General features: G+C 35.9%; 1 protein-coding gene and 1 long non-coding RNA gene across 44 annotated transcripts in view; one reads left to right on the top strand and one right to left on the bottom strand.

The window, feature by feature from the left end:
- The window catches only part of ANKS1B (ankyrin repeat and sterile alpha motif domain containing 1B), a 1,029,975-nt gene that overhangs the window by 518,523 nt on the left and 494,057 nt on the right, over nt 1–17,395 (bottom strand). The window lies entirely within an intron of this gene.
- LOC139080282 (uncharacterized) overlaps nt 1–17,395 on the top strand; it is a 41,249-nt gene that overhangs the window by 19,539 nt on the left and 4,315 nt on the right. For 2 of the 3 annotated variants that reach the window (XR_011534660.1, XR_011534662.1), the window contains exons 4-6: nt 6,668–6,845; nt 7,300–7,449; nt 9,964–10,038. This is a non-coding gene — a long non-coding RNA (uncharacterized lncRNA). Of the gene's footprint in view, nt 1–5,320; nt 5,383–6,667; nt 6,846–7,299; nt 7,450–9,963; nt 10,039–17,395 lie in introns of all 3 variants that reach the window. The other variant, XR_011534661.1, reaches the window with a different exon arrangement.

Below are 17,395 nucleotides of genomic sequence, written 5' to 3' on the forward strand. Positions count from 1 at the left end.
ATAATACCAATCTTCTAAATTTATGAAGGAGAGTAAATGCATATATTGCCTATAAAAGTCCTGGCATACGATATGCACATAATAAATAGTAGTGACTGTTAGTATTGTCACCTTCTAATACACTGCTTTCTCATATCACTTTATACTCAAAAACCTATAATGAGTCCCTCTGGCCATATCAAATTAAATTAAATTGCTTCCATTGTGCTTTTAATGCTTTCTACCTCCAGGCCCAATTTCATCTCTTTTCCCAGGATTCCAGAGCATAAACCATAACTCTGGTCAACCTAGTTTCTTTTTGATCTCTTTGGCTCAGCATTTCACTTTCTGCATGTTGTCATTGTTCTTTTCCTTCACTTTGCTTGCTATATTCTCCATCCTTATGCCAGGACCTGCCTATTCTTTAAGGTTTCAGCTTATGTCCCATCCATTTCCTCTATGGAATGTTTCCTTGATGACATTATTCTGTTGCTTTCTTCTCTAGCTCCTAGTGCCAGCTGTCAGAGGAACTGGGAAAAGGATGGAATTTGTCTGTAATGTACTCTCATTTTCCCTATCAGAGCCTGTTTTCTTTCTGTATAATCCTACCACTTCAGGCATCCATTTTACGCTGTCATGGAGACCACTAGTTGAATAGTAAAGTAATTTTCCTTTCCATTGAAGTTACTAGGATTATAGTCCAAAGAAAGGATGAATTCATGTTTATGAAGATCATCTTGATTTCAGGTAAGCTCCTTACTGGCACACAGGGTTCTCTTCTGCTTCATGCAAAATAAAAGAAGTATCACAAAAGTCCTATGAACTAAATAGCAAATATATGTTAAATAATAGCACAATCTGATGCACTGTATCCAGTGAGTATTAATAAGTGGGTCTATACAATCAGGAAAGAGATCTTTAGTAACATGCACAGGCGTCTGATAGGAACCATAAACTCTTTCCTGTTGATTAGAGACATCATGAAGTCATGTAGCAATTCTCAAATGCATATTCCTGGGTTCTATTCCGAACCTAATGAATCAAACACTCTTGTGTAAAGCCTAGGAAACATGTAATTGTTTCTCATGTGATTTCTGATACATTAGGAATCATAAATATAACGGCAAAAGCATGTGCTTCAAAATCAAAGATCTAGATTTAAAGTTTGTCTCTGTTTCTTTCTTTGTATGTGATGTTGAACCTCTCTGAGCCTCAGTATTTCTTCATGGGGAGCATGAAGTGAGGTGATATATGTATAGTATCAGGCATATAATAGATACTCATTAAATAGGAACCATCATCTCTACTTTGCGTGGATACCCAAAAGAGATGCTTAGCAAATCCATGGTTGTCACAACATTGGGAAAGAGAGCTAATACAACAAATGTCAAAATGGCCTTGAGTCCTGGACCATTGGGACAAACACCCGTAATATTAACATGGATAAGATTAAACAGTGGGTTTAGGTGGCAAAATCAATTGCACAAGTAAAGGACAGGGGACCTGTGAGATAATAAGAGTGGATAGAAAAAATATAAGTTTCTGTTGACTTCAAGTTGAGCAAAAGATAAGTGTATGAGTCAAACAATCTTTGGATAGGGAATTAAGAAGTTAGGAGGATACTAGCATATCCAACAATCTTCATATCTTCCACCTTTCCCAGTACAGTAGTTTCTTTATAGAAAAAAACTCAAAGGCATTTTGAACAAGTAATAATGTGTGATGCTAATAAAAGCTCAATATGATCTTTGGCTGTATTACTATTAATAACTAACAGCATGATATCTAATATTGTGTGCTTATTTTATGCAATATAATATGTTAGTTAGATATTTTATACATATTATTTCCTTTAATTGATAAATTTTTTTATCTCAAAATATTTGTAAATAACCATTCCTTTGAATCCCTGATTTTAAACCTAGGCCATCTGAGGCCTAAGCCAGCAGAATTTCTACATCATCACAATAACCCTCGTGAAATAAGATAAATGTGCTTCAGGTTTCATAATTGGTAACCACAAATTGGGATAGTGCTAGAGTTATTTCCTTAGTTTTGATGCAAATTTCTCTGTGTAATTCATTTTAATAATTACTTCAGATTTGCATTTTCAGTTTTATTTATTTATTTTTCTTGTGGCAAACTCATTCCTTAACAAAAGGTCAGGTTTATTCTGTTTTTTTATTAGTCGTCCTTTGAATCAAAGGTGAGTAATACCAATATGAAAGAATAATATTATTCAGAATTAGATAAGCACCACTGCCCTGCAAAAAAGGAGCTCACTTCTGTTTGCTTGGCTTTCTGATTTGGTGGCCCCTATATGGAGTTTCAGATTTTATTTCTTATTTGCATATATCATTTTGTCTTCTGATGGTTTTCCCCCTGTAATAACTTGTTTGCTAATAGCTCTGCTTTCATGCTGTTTACCATTGCAGAAGGGAATATTTTTCTTTAATACCTACATTTCCTCCTTCCCTGCTTAAGAGATATTTACCTAGCTTACACCATATATCTGCTCATTTGGAATTTTATATGCTTTGAGGAGATTTTCTTTATGTCTCCTTTTCCATATTTGAATAATTATGGTTCTTGACTTCTATAATAAACATACCCCTTGCAGTATTTTAGTTATATACCTTACCCTTTTTTTAAGTGAAGAGAAGATGGAAATTATAATAAAATAATTGAAATTCACAAAATCCAGGTGTATAAGTTGGGGTCCAATCAGGAGACAGAACCTACACAGTAATCTGAACAGGAAAAGTTTAATATATAGAGAACTGTTTACTATAACAGGGGATTGGCATATTGAAGGATTGGCCGGCCAGTAAAGAGTAAAGGGAACTCTAAAGAATATAAGAATGGCAGATATAAGGAGCAGTCACTACCCTAGGGTTGAGATGGAGTGCCTGAGGAAGACATGTCTGCTCCAAGGCTGATCCAGACCTGTCAGGGAGGACACAGCCATGGCTCACTGAATAGGGTGCCCTATGCCAGAGTAAGTTGCTGAAGATCTGCCCTCCAGAACTTGCTGGAAATCTGCTCTCTAGAATGCCAAGGAAACTGTTCATAGGGAGATGTGTTGCTGGAGTCACTCCACTAAGAAACTGCCCAAGGTGGGTGCTGGGATAAACTGCAGACTGCCGGATGCTGTTGACCGCTGTGCACTGCAGGAGTCTGATGCTGGAGAAGTTGCTTACAGTGCAGGAGCCTGTTGAACAAGCATATCAGAACCAGGAAGGAGAAACTCCTTTCTCCTATTATGTGTCTCTAGCGTCCTCAACTGACAAAACATAACATGGTGCAGACTGGCAAAGGAAAAATATTTAAAGGGCTCATCTACATTTTTGCAGAGCAGGCAATGGGGTGTAAATTTGCAGCTGAGATGATAAACTGACACCTGGTATACTATGTAAATTGTATGTAACAGGAATCTTGGGGGATCATCTGGTTCAATTTCCTGTCTTTCTAGCAGATTGATGCCTAAACCATCTAAAACAGATGGTTGTTAATTCGGTTTAAACACAGGTTCCCTTTAGAACCTACTTCACTCTAAAAACCTAAGTCAGTTAAATCTATACATGTTCACTAGAAAGAATTTTGGAAATATCTAATAAGTATAACCAAAAATTCCAGAATTTAGAGAAAATCACTGCCAGCATTTTAAAGTAGATATTTTTCTATCCTTTTTTTTTTTTTTTTTTGCCATTCATTCATTCAGTTACATCTTATTTAGTATTTATTAGGTCCAGGCACGGTGGTAATTATTAGGTGTGCAGTGGTAAACCAACCAAGAATCATTTCATCAACTCAGAATCTAGTGAGGGAAACAAACGTTAAATGAATAGCTACATAGAAATGTATTTACAAATGCACATATCTATGTATAAAACTTTTTAATAATAAAATTGGATTCATTTTATCTGTGCTGATTTGTATTCAGCTTTATTTAATATTGTATTATAAACATTTCCCAAGTCACTGGAAGTTTTTGGAAAGCCTCATTTTTTAAATCATTGCAGAATAAAATCCTATCATCTAAATATAGCTTAATTTCTTTAACTTTTTTCTATTGTTGGACAACTTTTTAGCATTATGAATAATGCAGTCTGCATTATATCCTTCCTCACATAATGGTTAACAGTGTGGACATAATCACAGTCTTAGGTTTAGTTCTCATCTCCAGCATGGGCTAAGTGCCCTTGGGAAACTCACTTAACCTCTCTGTCTTCAGCAAGGTTGCAATTGTACCTGCCTTATCAGGTTGCCAGGAGGATAAACAGTTAATACATAGAACGCACCTAGAATAGTGCTTGAAAACTTAACCTATTTAAATAATAGTTATTATAATGATCATCTATTTATGTGTCTCTGTGTCCCCCTGAGATATAAGTGTCTTGTTTTGTTGACTGTTATATCCCTAACATCTAACACAGTGTATCTGTAGTTGGAATGTAATAAATACTTATTTAATGAATTACAGGAAAAAAACCTTCCATTTATAAACTACATCTTTGGTTATGATAAGGATGAATTCCTAAAAGTGGCATTGTAAGTTCAAAGAGTATGAACATTTTTAAGGATCTTGATACTTGCTAAATAACATTCCAGAAAAGTATCAATTCATATTCCAACCACTACGTGATAAGAATACATTGCTTAGCCTAATCTTATCAGTGTTGTTTTATAATTTTTAAACTTTTTTCTTATTTTTAATAATACAATATTATATTGCTGCTTTAATTTGTATTTATTTAATTACTAGTGAAGTAGAACATGTTTGTCCAATTGAGAATATTCTTCAAATTGTCTATTTTCTTTACCCAGCTTTATACTGACATATAGGTGTTTTTCTTACTGATTTTTAAGAACTCTTTTTATTGTTAAGATGGTAACCATTTGTTAAAAAATTTTTTTATAATGCAGCATTTACCTCAATTTTCATATGCTGCTTTGTGGCATTCAGATGATCTTAATTTTTGTAGTCTAATATATTGACCATTTTATTTCTGATTAACTCCACTGCTTTTATTGCTAGAAATTCTTCCCCAAGTAAAAGTCAAAAACATCATCCATGCTTTATTCCTTGTTGCTTTGACTGTAAGTCTGTAATCCAATGAAATTTATTTTACTCCCCTAAATTGTGACTGTTCTCAATATCATTTGTAGGGTAATTCATCCTTCCTATGGCATGTTGACATTTTTTAAATAAAATATTATGTTTTTATATTTAGTAAGGTCTTTAGATTCTATCTGTTAAGTTTCATAGGTTTCTACAACCTACTAATACCATAATTTTTAAAGTGGTAAGTTTAACTCATTATGATTTTACATTTCTTAGGGTCTTTGAATTCTATTAAGTTCTATGGATTTCTAGACTCTACTACCATAGTTTTTAATGCGGTAAGTTTGACCATTCTAATATCTTGTAGGGAAAGTCCCTGACTCCCACCATGCATATGTGTGCATGCAGTGTACACACACACACGAACATACACACACACGTACACACAGAGTTCCACTCCATCACTCTTCCTTCATTCAGCAAATACTTTGGAATACTTTGTATGTAGCCAGGCTCGTACCAGATGCCATGAATAGAACAGCTGATAAAATTTAAATGGTCCCTCCTCTATGGAGCTGAAAGAATGTAGAGATGGGACTAGACAAGCAAGCATGCAATTATATTACAGGTAAGCTGTCACGGGGCAAGTGTACAGTACTATGAGGAGCCACAGGTCCCGACTTGGGGGAGAAAGAAAAGCTTGCCAAAGAAAATAAAATTAAAAGTTTGAACGTATGAAGAGGAATTAGCCAGGCAAAAATTTCAGAACATTGGTGAAATGAAGTTGATCTCTCCACTTTCATCTTCTTTTAAAAACTTTTCTTAAATATATTACATCCAATCACTCGTTCAAGATTTTTTTTGATCCAGTTTCTTATTTTGTTTTGGAGGCTAAGGATGAAATATCCCTCTGTTATCCAACTTTACGCATTTTCTCTACAATTCAGGCACTTGAACTAATCTACTACTTCTATGTCTGGTTTCCACATGCTCACTCCCCTTTTCACATCTTTCTCTTCTTGTTGTACTTAGCCTAGACTGCTACTCAGGTAGGCAATCTAGCACTCCTCAGAATTCTCCAGAGTCTATTGCTTGCTTCCCAGGTGACTTGCGTGAAATCACAGATAATCATTCTTTAACAGATTGAAAAAATATTTGTAGTCAAATGTGCCAAGTGCATGAAAATTAAGCTAATCAAAATGATTCAGTTATTATTGCAATAGAAATTCTGAGATTTATGAAAATTTTCTTATTATTAAAAGAGAGATAAAAACGGTTTGTAAATGAACGCTTTCCTAATATATAATCAATTTTATAGTATCTTTGAAAATTGTTTGCATTTACAGAGGTACCACTCACCTTATGTAATGGAGAACTCAATGGTCCCAAAGAAAATTAATTCTTCAAGTGTTAGTCAACATTTAATACACTCTTTGCTTTTTATGTATCTATTTCAGGCACTACAGTAGTTAATCTTAGCATAAATTACTTTTAATTATTTTTTGTTTATTTTGTAATCCTGATAGTTACATAAATATCAATTATACTTTATCTTCTCTTGTCTTTCTATTCTTCCAGTGGTTTTGCTGAAGTATTAATGTTTCATTATATTTTGACTTATAGAGTTTGGTGAAGAATCCAGCTCACTGTAACATTTATTTAAATCTTTCTGGGCTGAGAAGAGAGCTATGGCAAACTCAGATTTCTATTCTGAATTGGAATTTTCACTTCTCAGAGAGTACCTAAGTCTAGACTAAATAATTAACCAACTGATGGTATAATGCACTAATTGTGAAGAAAGGTAAGCTGGGTTTCACATCCATCTTTGCCACTAACAGAATCTAATCACGGTCAAGAGTCACTTAACATCTCCAGGTCACACTATTTTATCTGCAAAATGAAGCAATGGGAATACAGACTCTTCAAAGTCCCTTCACCTCTAAAATGCTAAAATTCTATGACTCTACCTTGTACATAAAAGACCTAATGATTCAAGTGTGAATCCAGGGGTCTTTGAAGGCCAAATGTCTTATACTAAAAAATATAAAGTACTATAGAAGATTCCATTATTTGTTCATGTTTATTAATCTCCTCCTTCAGCATAGCTTCCCTGTGGACAAAGTATAATTCTCTGACCCACTGACTGGGTTTGGCCATGTGACTTGCTTTGACCTATGGAATGTGGTAGAAGGGCCACTGTAGTGATCTAAGCGAGGCTTTAAGAGGCACTACATGACTCTCTTCACTCTCTTAAGATTACGCCCTCTGCCACAAGTACAGCATGCCACAAATAATTGTTTCTGGAGCCTGAGTGCCTGAGTGAAAAGACGTATGGAATAGAACAACTGACCCAAACCCAACTGAACCTAGCCTTGCCCAGTGGAGTCCAGCCAACTTGCAAACCTGTGAGTAAGAAATAAATCTTCATTGTTGTTAAGTCATTAATATTTTGTGGTTTATTGTTACAGCAAAAGCTGACTAATCAGGTACTAGGTGTACTTTGTATTTAACTGATAAAAAGAAACTATTTTTGAAAGTCTCATTCCAAACACTTTGTTAAGCAACTCCTTATTATCAGGGCTTTTGTTCCTTCCTTTATGCCTGGTATTGTACCATATCAGCTAAAATAAGACATAAGAGAGAAGGGAAGGAAAGGAATATCTGTAGAGAAGTTAATAGATGTATCTGAAGCTATTTGTCAGAATTAAGTGTTTAAGAACTTACAACAAACATGGTAAGTTTTGGGTTAATGATCTAGCACTATTAATATATGGTCAATATGGTTTGGTTGATAAATTAGCTTTAATATGACTTAGTGAATTTTGTGTCTATCTGAATGATAACATTTGAATATCTATATGGTGTTTTCTAATTAATTGGATGAAATTCATCATTTAAAACCTCTAAAATTACATAACTTGTGACGATTGGTGATTTATTTATGCTTTATAATAGCATTGTGAGTGGGAGAAATGCTAAGCATTTGACTACATTTAATTTCCAAAGAAAAAGTAATTTTAAATTATGTGTTCTATATTTTATCTCCACATTTTATTTATATTCACATATGTTATCAAGAAGATGACTATCTAAGTACCTATGTCAATACATGAAAGCTTCTATGTAAATTCCAAGTGCCAAAAAAAACATGAAGCAAAACATATATACTATGTAGGGAAGAAAATAATTAGACATTTTCTGAGAATGTTATAAATCTGGAATAAGAAGAAAATCCTAACCATCAACATCACTGTAGATAATATCCTATAGCATTGATCCCAAGGACATTGATTCTACAGCTCAGTGAAATGAAATGGTATATTGCTAAAATCTACTGGCACATTCAAAGGTGGAAGGCATTTATGACAACTATAGCATTAGCAATTTCATCTACGCCTAGAAAATAACTTGAGACAATAAAACCATATTATAACTGCCAACATTGGATGAGCTCTAATTACCTGCCAGTCTCTTGGCTAAGTACTTTACATATGTTGACTCATCTAGTCCGTGCGTAAAAACCCTATGAGGTAGAACCTTACTTTACAGTTTAGCCAACTGAGGCTTAGAGACATAAAATACTTTGCCCAAGGTAAGTGGCTGAAGGTCAAAAAATATGATTTTTGAATTCAAACTCTTCATGTTAATGCACATTCTAATGAATGGAAGAAATGAAAATGTCCTTTAAGGTCATAAACCCTAAGACTTAGAAATACTAAATAGCATATCCAAAGTTATACAGCTGGTTAGAAGCAGAAATTAAACAAGAAGGTGAATTTTTATTTTTAACGTGGTCTTCTAACACTTTATACCACATATTCAGGAAAATATTTTCTACCAATTTCTTGAAAGTTTATTTCAATATGTATTTTATCAACCAAGCTTCAGTATAATTTTTATAGTCACATACCTTAATAGAATCAATTTATCTGCTAATTTCTGCATTTTCTTCTGTGAAGTGTTCAATAATCTCTAAAGGATACATTTTATCCAAGTAGGGGTCTAAGAGTATGAAAATAATTACTTCCTAAGTTGTCTTTGTTATCTTATTTACATTTGATTACTAAATGAAAGAAATTGTGAGATACATACCCAAAGTAAGTTGATCTTAGACTAAATAATTACATATCCTACTAGAGTCAAATTGTACATCTCAATGATGTCCGAGAATTATGAGAACCTAGAAGATTGTTACAAGTCTGCTCTGAAATCATCAAATATTTCACCAAGATTAAGTGAATTTTCCCCTCACCTCTTTATGGACAGCGCAGATAAAGGACACATTCCTTTACCTATCTTATAAATAAATCATCAGCAGACTTCCCAATTTCCACTTCTAGTAAAAAAGATAAGTATAGTAGGATAGGAAGGTCGACTTTAAAGGAGAAAATAGAAACTAAGTAGGCAAGGAGGGAAGAGATTATTTCCCTTAGTAACAAATACTTCAATAAAATCTATGTAGTAAAATCTTCAACTGACTTATTCATTATTGTACAGTGATTTAAATGAAATTATAGATGAAATGCTAATTTACAAATGGCATGAAGCCAAGAGGAATAAATGATATAGTATAACAGATACAGGATCTCAAGAGAGAGAAAATTAACATGGTGAAATTTAGATGAGATAGACAATATTTTGCATTGATTGAGAATTTAAAAAAAAATTGCCATTCAATCAAAGGTGGATTTACCACAAAGCTCATGATGCTTCAGTTTCAGGACCTCTGAGTTATAACAAAATCTTCTAGAACCCTGTACCTAATTATTTACATAATATTCTTCTTCTTAAAGAGGGCCTCCAAATTATAAAAGCTCCAGGCCCCACAAAATATGAATTTACCCTTGAGTTTCAATTCTTATAGGATAATATAAGCTACCTAACTGAATCCTTCTACCATTATTCAACAAATCTTTCAGATCAAACCAAGGAGAGCAAATAAAATTATCATAACTCATGTCAGAGCATCATTTGGACACAGAGTCGACTTACATGTAAGTGGGAGAAATGATCATCTGAAACCAACAAAGTTGGCTCCAGAGCCCTCCCTTTGGTGGGGAGAAGGGACATTGCACACCCAAGAGGAAAGTGAGGCAGGTTTTCCATAGTGGTAAAACACAAGGGGTCAGCAAGCATTCTCCCCTCAAAAAGAAGGTCCAACCAGGACCACTCATACGGCATGTGAAGCCCAGGCAAACATTTGGTTTTTGTGGGATACTTGTCTATATAAAGAGTTAGATTTAAATGTATTAGCAAATGTATAGACTATGTGAAGTACAGTGATTTATTGATGAAGATTTAGAATAATGGGTAGAGAAAAGGTACTTATTTGTTTACTGTACAATCAGTGCACATGAAGATTCTTCATAGTATCTGGTCACTATCTCTTCCTGTTCAGACCCAGGAACCATATCTTCATGTTTGTTATTGTCATATGTGCCATTCCTAGCCAATTGCATATTTTCTACCAGGAGAAAAAGGTACCAATATGATTATAGTTATATAGTTATTGTCACAGCTTTTTGGAACCTGTGTATATTTAAACAACAGAAAAAGATCCTTTTGCATCTGCAGTCCTAATACCGTTTACTTAACGCTGGTTACATCAATACTCAAGACACTGCATTATTTATCATACTACCCGTAATTCTAACTTCAATGTCTCTTAAAGTGGTTACTGTGCTTTGTTGATGATGATCACAAATGTAAGTCATTCCCGGAGTATTCCAGAAAATGAGAATGATAGTTTGTTTTCTGGTCACGTTAAGTTTACTGATTGCAATTTTATAGCATAAAGTCAATGCATCTTCTAACCATGTTTATCTTTAACTATTTAAGCCAAAATCACTGCCTTCCTAAAAAGGCATTCCTTTTGATGTTGTCTATAATCTCATCTTCCACAAACTGCCACCAGTGGGAAAGACAGGCAACAGGCCTATGGGAAGTGTGGGAAGTGTTCTGTTCGTGCAAAAGGAATGTCCATCCTTTTGTCATTCAGCATGGCTTAGACTTGCCCCTGGAGAGCACAATATCACTGCATGAGTTGGAAAGCATTGGTCAGAAGGGCCCATTGGCAATGCTGAGCAAGAGTCTCAAAAGGTATTAGAAGAAAGCAACATAGACATCCCCAGAGGACTACCTGACATGTGGTATGGAGCCTACAGAGGGAGTGGGGTGAGAATCCTGGGTGCCAGTGGCCAGGAGTGCATAGGGTCAAGGACACCTCCTGCAGTCCCTGCTGCTCCCAAGTGCTATAGACTGAAGGCAGCACAGTGGTCAAACATGGGCCAGTGATAGCTGATGCACAGACCCACAGCTCATGCCCAAGGGTGCGTGACAGACGTTTGGTACCCCAGAGGCCTGAAACTTTCCTTGAATCTGATGTGAGTGACACTCAACCAAATGAGCATGTCAGCGCTATTCTGGTGGACCAGTTTCATGTGATCCCACAAAAGAAATACTGTGGTGGCAAGCAGGAGTGACTCACTAACAGGCTACTCTTATAGAACTGGGACTGGCCATGGGGCCCTGAGATAACCTAGAAGTGTGTCATTCCTCGAGTTCCTGAGAGGCATCTGATGATTCCATGTGCAGAGTAGAGAGTTACAGAGTGCCTCAAATGTAAGCAACGGGGACTAGAGCCATGTGGATCCTACACTGGGCTCAGGGAGCCATGCCCAGATAGCACTGTCAGGCACTGTCAGCCCCAATCAGTCCAAGGCACTGAAGAGGGCCTTGGAAAATTTTTGAAGAAGTCACTCCAAAGCTAGGGACCCCTGAAGACAAGGCCACACTTGCCTGGATCTAAGGGTAGTACGTAGTCTGATTCTAGGTGAGACAATATTCAGAACACACCTGACATCTGGTAGATCAGAGTGCTGAATACTGGGGAGTTGGAAGAAAGGAACTTAGACACAGGGTAAGACTGGAAGTGGTGGTCTCTATCAGGTGCCTCTCCTGATAAAGAAGTGGCACTCTAGGTAGTTCAGGAGTTCCTTGAAGGTTTGGTTATAAAGGGGGAAAAAGAAACTGCTTAAAATAAGTCATACTGAAACAAAAATGGATGAAAAATTAAAGATGAAAAAGTGGATGAAAAATTAAAAAGATAAACAGTAACAAAAATCAACAGAAGAAAAAACAAAACAAACAAAAATATCCTTCACATATCAACAGAAGTAGCCCCTGAACTAAGAAAGCCAGTATTGCTGACCCTGAACTTACCTGCCCTAAGATCCTCCCCTTTCTCTTCTCCTGTTCTTCTCTGCATCACATGGGCCCAATCCCTGTGGGCTGTTTTTCCAAATCACTGGTTTCTGGGTAGACTTGAACAGCCAACAGGAAGCTCTTATGAGAGACTAGAAAGCGTTAGGAAGAGAGAAGCCGGGGGTATTTTTCTCCCTCTCTTTCTGCCTTGAGAAGCATCTCCATTAGTGATTGTTTCTTTTCAATGGTTCCATTATTATATCCTTGCTTTTGTTGGTCCCTGGGCTCTGATAACACCATCGTCTCCTTTTGTCTCACAGCCTTGGGATGCTAATGGCTTCCTGCTTTTCCTAGTCTCTAGGGCACCTCACTGCCCTCTATTTGGCTTCTCTACTCTTCTATCATCCATATAACTAATCTTCTGCTTCATATTCCTTCTGTTGTAGAGCCTCTATAATTAAAACAGTGTGGTATTGGTCCATGAATAGACAGAAGGACAACAGAACAAATAGAAAGTTCAGAAATAGACTCAGGTATATATGGAAATTGGGTGTATGATAAAATTGGCTTCTCAAATCTCTGGGGGAAAAGATGATCTTTAGAACAAATAGTATTGGTACAGCTTGACAGCCCTTTAGGAAAAGCAAAAAATTGAATCCTACCTCACACATTACCTCAAGATTAATTCCACAAAAGTATAAAACATAAAACGACACAAGTTCTAGAAGGAAACACAGTTAATTCTATTATAACCTGGGAGTTGGGAGAGCCTTTCTAACCATGACTTAAAATACAGAAGCAATAAGAGAAAAGAGTGAGAGAGTAAACTACTTAAAAGAGAACAAACATTCTACTATAGGCAAAATCAGAAGACAAATCAGGAGAAAATATTTGCAATTTATATCACAGACAAAGGTCTAATCCAGCGTTTCTTAACTTCAGCACTATTGACATTTAGGGCTAGATAATTCTTTGTTGTAGGGGCTGCCCTATGCATTGTAGAATGTTTAGCAGCATCTTTGGCTTCTACCCACTTTATGCCAGTAGCACTCCCTCCCCAGGTGTGACCATCAAAAATGCTTCCAGACATTGCCAAATGTCCGGGAGAGGAGAACAGAGAGGGAGGCAAAATCATGCCCAGCTGAGAATCACTACTCTGTTCTAATACATAAGAAGATCTTTAAACAGTGAAGGAAAAGTTCAAAACCCCAATAGAAAATTGGGCAAAGGATATGGACAGTTGATAAAAAGACCAACGGCTTTTGAGCCCCTGAAAGGATGCTTAACCTCACTCATAATAAGAAAAATACAAATTAAAACTACACTGAGATATTTCTCGCCTATCAGATTGGCACATACCCAAACACTTGAACAATGCAGTGAGGCATATATTGCTCATGGGAGTGAAAATGGCACAAACCCTCTGAAGGGGGACTTAACGATATCTAACAAAATTATCTTCACATTTTCCTTTGACCTAAGAACCTCACTGCCAGGAATCTTCCCAAAGAGGCATATCTCCACAAATACAAAAGAACATATGCACAAGGTTATTTACTAGTGCTTTTTTTGTAACAGCAGAAGATTGAAAGTAATCCAGATGTCCATCAACAGGGATGATGAAATAAACTATGACACCTACATCCAATGAAGTATTCTGCAGATCTTAAAAAAAATGAAGACTATCTCTATGTACTGATATGGAGTAAGGTTCAGGATGTGTTGTTAAGTGGAAAAAGGAATGTGCAGAACAGAGTGTGCATGAGTGTGTGTGCATGTATGTGTACGTGTGTGTTGCAAATAGAAAATTCTTTAAAATGGTGACCTATAGCAGATGAACGGGAAAAATGAAGTAGGGGGTAGAGAGAAGGAAGCAAGAATTTTCTGGGCTTTCTTTTTATATAATTTTGACTTTTGAACTGTGTAAATATCTTCTATATTAAAAGATTTTTAAAAATAGGACAAGTTAAACTCTAAAATTGAAAAGAAGCCAAAATAAATAAATCTAAATCTATTTTAAATTAGCAATACAACTCAGAGAGAAAATCGTTTCAAGTGACTTTTGACACAGCATTCCGATTGTATTTTTAAGACTATCATCTTAGTATGCATTCTAAGCACAAAAAGCACTTTAAATAAATCTTAACTTTCACTCAACAGTTTTATTCTTATTAGTAACTATTGGTATTATAACTTAGAATCTATTTGGTATGATAGGATAAAAAAATTAGTAAATATCTTAGGAACTAAAATTTTCATTATAAAAGAGGTACAAATATAAAGCAAAAATTAAAAACCTATAGTATTAATTTTAACTAGAAAAACCCATAAGAAATAGTATACATATGTATGTATATTTCAAAAAAAAAAAAAAAATTTTTTTTATTGACACGATCCACTATCATTGATTGTAAAACACTAAATATGTAAGAAATTACAAGTCCACAGTGGTTCTTAGAGAGAGATAGAAAAAGAAAATGAGACAGCGCGCAAGTAGTGGGGAGGGGGTGGAGGAGGAACATATTTGCCATTATCAGAGGTAACTGACATACCAACTTTTTACTTTAAAAGTTGATAATTAAAAGTAAGTAAGAATTTTTCTGCCTTTCTGGGAGAAGCTGTTGCCCATGGGCATTTTATTATGGAAAACTCTTTATATTAGATTAATAGCTAATAAATGTAGGGGAAATGATAAGAGAATCACGATTTTGCAATCCCAATGAAATGATTATTCCCATAGAGGATCATCAAACAGTTTATCATCAAAGAATGATAAACTCTTATGTGAAATGTTATTGGGAAATGCATGGCCCTATTCCCAATAACCCATTCACCACGCAGTTTACCTTCTAATTGCAAACGGAAAAGCAGACCTTAACAATGGAGAGAACTAGTGGTAACCACCCAAAAGTTATCAAATTTGTATAACCAATAGAGGGGAAACCTGACATTATATGTCTCCCGATGTGATGCAATATAAAGTGCTCAGAATCACCCAGGAAGTATTCTTGCAAAAATGCTTAACTTGAACCAAGACTTTAAATCTAACTTCCAGATTATAGGAAATACAGGGTATCAAGGAACAAGTTAAAAACCCAACAAGAAAACATTGAGACAAATGTAGAATGTGGGATAGTTCACAAGGCAATTGGCCTAATCTCATTAAAAAAGTCAATATCATGAAAAAAATAATGTTGGGGGATTGTTATAGACGAAAATAAACTAAGGTGAGGTAATAATCAAATGAAATATGTGAAATTTGATTGAACCCTGGTTTGAAAAGGCAGCTGCAAGGGTATTTTTGGGTAAATTAGATAGATTGGTAGATTAGATAAACTGATTAGATATCAGTTGATTAAGAAATTATTACTAATTATCCGTGTTAAATAGTATTGTGATTATGTAGGAGAATGTCCTTTTTCTATATGCACGCTGACATATTTAGGAGTAACATTATCTCTGAAATCTATTTTCAAATGATTCAGCAAGATGGACAAAATAGATAACAGAAAGAGATAGACAAGAGATAGATAAAGCAATACAGCAAATGTTAACTGTTGACTATAGGTTGTTGCATGGTGGGCATATGTTCATTGCGCTATTTTTTCAACTCTTCTGTTTGAAAATTTTTTAATAAAAATGTGGTTAAAAACATTGTTCAAATATAGGATGAGATGTGGCTGAACATAAAGAAGACTCTAATGTGTAGGGGGTTAGTGGGACATGATTATTCTATCCTTAGACTATTTAAAGAGGCATAAAAAATTACTTAGTCTGAGAGCTGATGGTATGGAGATGCTAGGATGGCATTAGATTCACTTTTTAGGGCCAAAAAGGCACCGGGGAGCTGTCTCAGCTGTCAGTATTTACAATGAAGATGATTAGATAAAAATCTTTGGATCTAGAGCATTTGGTCACGTCTTACAAAAATAGGTGTCAGTAAGTGGTGATGTTTGGCAGGGGAGGGTCTTCCTCAGCTGTTATTGTCATGGTTCATGGAACATGGTGCTAGGGACAACACTGAGCAATCCAGAGGGAAGCAATTGTCATTAGGGAGACCTATCCAGAGGAAGGATTTAGGCTGAGATTGAAGCAATGGTTAGATAGAAACCTAGGAAGGCCAATACATCCAGATGAATTCTGAGAATCTCTTTAAAAGACAAGCAACAGATATTCAATGAATTCATTTAAAATTATATAGTCATGGTTCACTTTCCCAGTCCCAGACAGTTTTTGCCCTCTGGGGGGAAGGTAGTGGTTTATTAATGAGTACCTGGCCTCACCATACATTAGTCTCAGGATGAAAAGGAAATATTACTTTAATTAACTAGTTGAAAATTTCACTAGTCTAGAATGTAATTACCTGTTAGAACTGTAGGTAAGATATCACAGTCTCGTAACATTTTAGTGCCTTTTTAAAATGACCATAGGGGCCAGCCTGGTGATGCAGAGGTTAAGTGCACATGTTCCACTTGGCGCCGGGCCGGGGTTCACCCATTTGGATCCCGGGTGCGGACATGGCACCGTTTGACAAGCCATGCTGTGGCAGGCGTCCCACGTATAAAGTAGAGGAAGATGGGCACAGATGTTAGCTCAGGGCCAGCCTTCCTCAGCAAAAAGAGGAGGATTGGTGGCAGTTAGCTCAGGGCTAATCTTCCTCAAAAAAAAAAATAATAATAATAAAATGACCACAATTTATCAGAATCTTGGGGAAACTGTGTATTGAAATAACATAAGTATTGGAATACAACTAATTCTAAGGTTGAAGAAGAGAACTAAAAGTACTTAGATGCATGCTATCGAGGTTTAGGTGAAAAAGAAGATTCCATTTAAGGAACAAGATAAACTGGGCTTCAAAGTTCTCTATTGGTCTTCAAGTTGTTTTTTTTTTTTTTTTTTTTTTTTAAAGATTTTATTATTTCCTTTTTCTCCCCAAAGCCCCCCGGTACATAGTTGTATATTCTTCGTTGTGGGTTCTTCTAGTTGTGGCATGTGGGACGCTGCCTCAGCGTGGTCTGATGAGCAGTGCCATGTCCGCGCCCAGGATTCGAACCGACGAAACACTGGGCCGCCTGCAGCGGAGCGCGCGAACTTAACCACTCGGCCACGGGGCCAGCCCCTTGGTCTTCAAGTTTTGCAATTCAGTTT

Source organism: Equus przewalskii, chromosome 29 (assembly GCF_037783145.1).
Source record: "Equus przewalskii isolate Varuska chromosome 29, EquPr2, whole genome shotgun sequence".
NCBI classification, from domain to species: domain Eukaryota; kingdom Metazoa; phylum Chordata; class Mammalia; order Perissodactyla; family Equidae; genus Equus; species Equus przewalskii.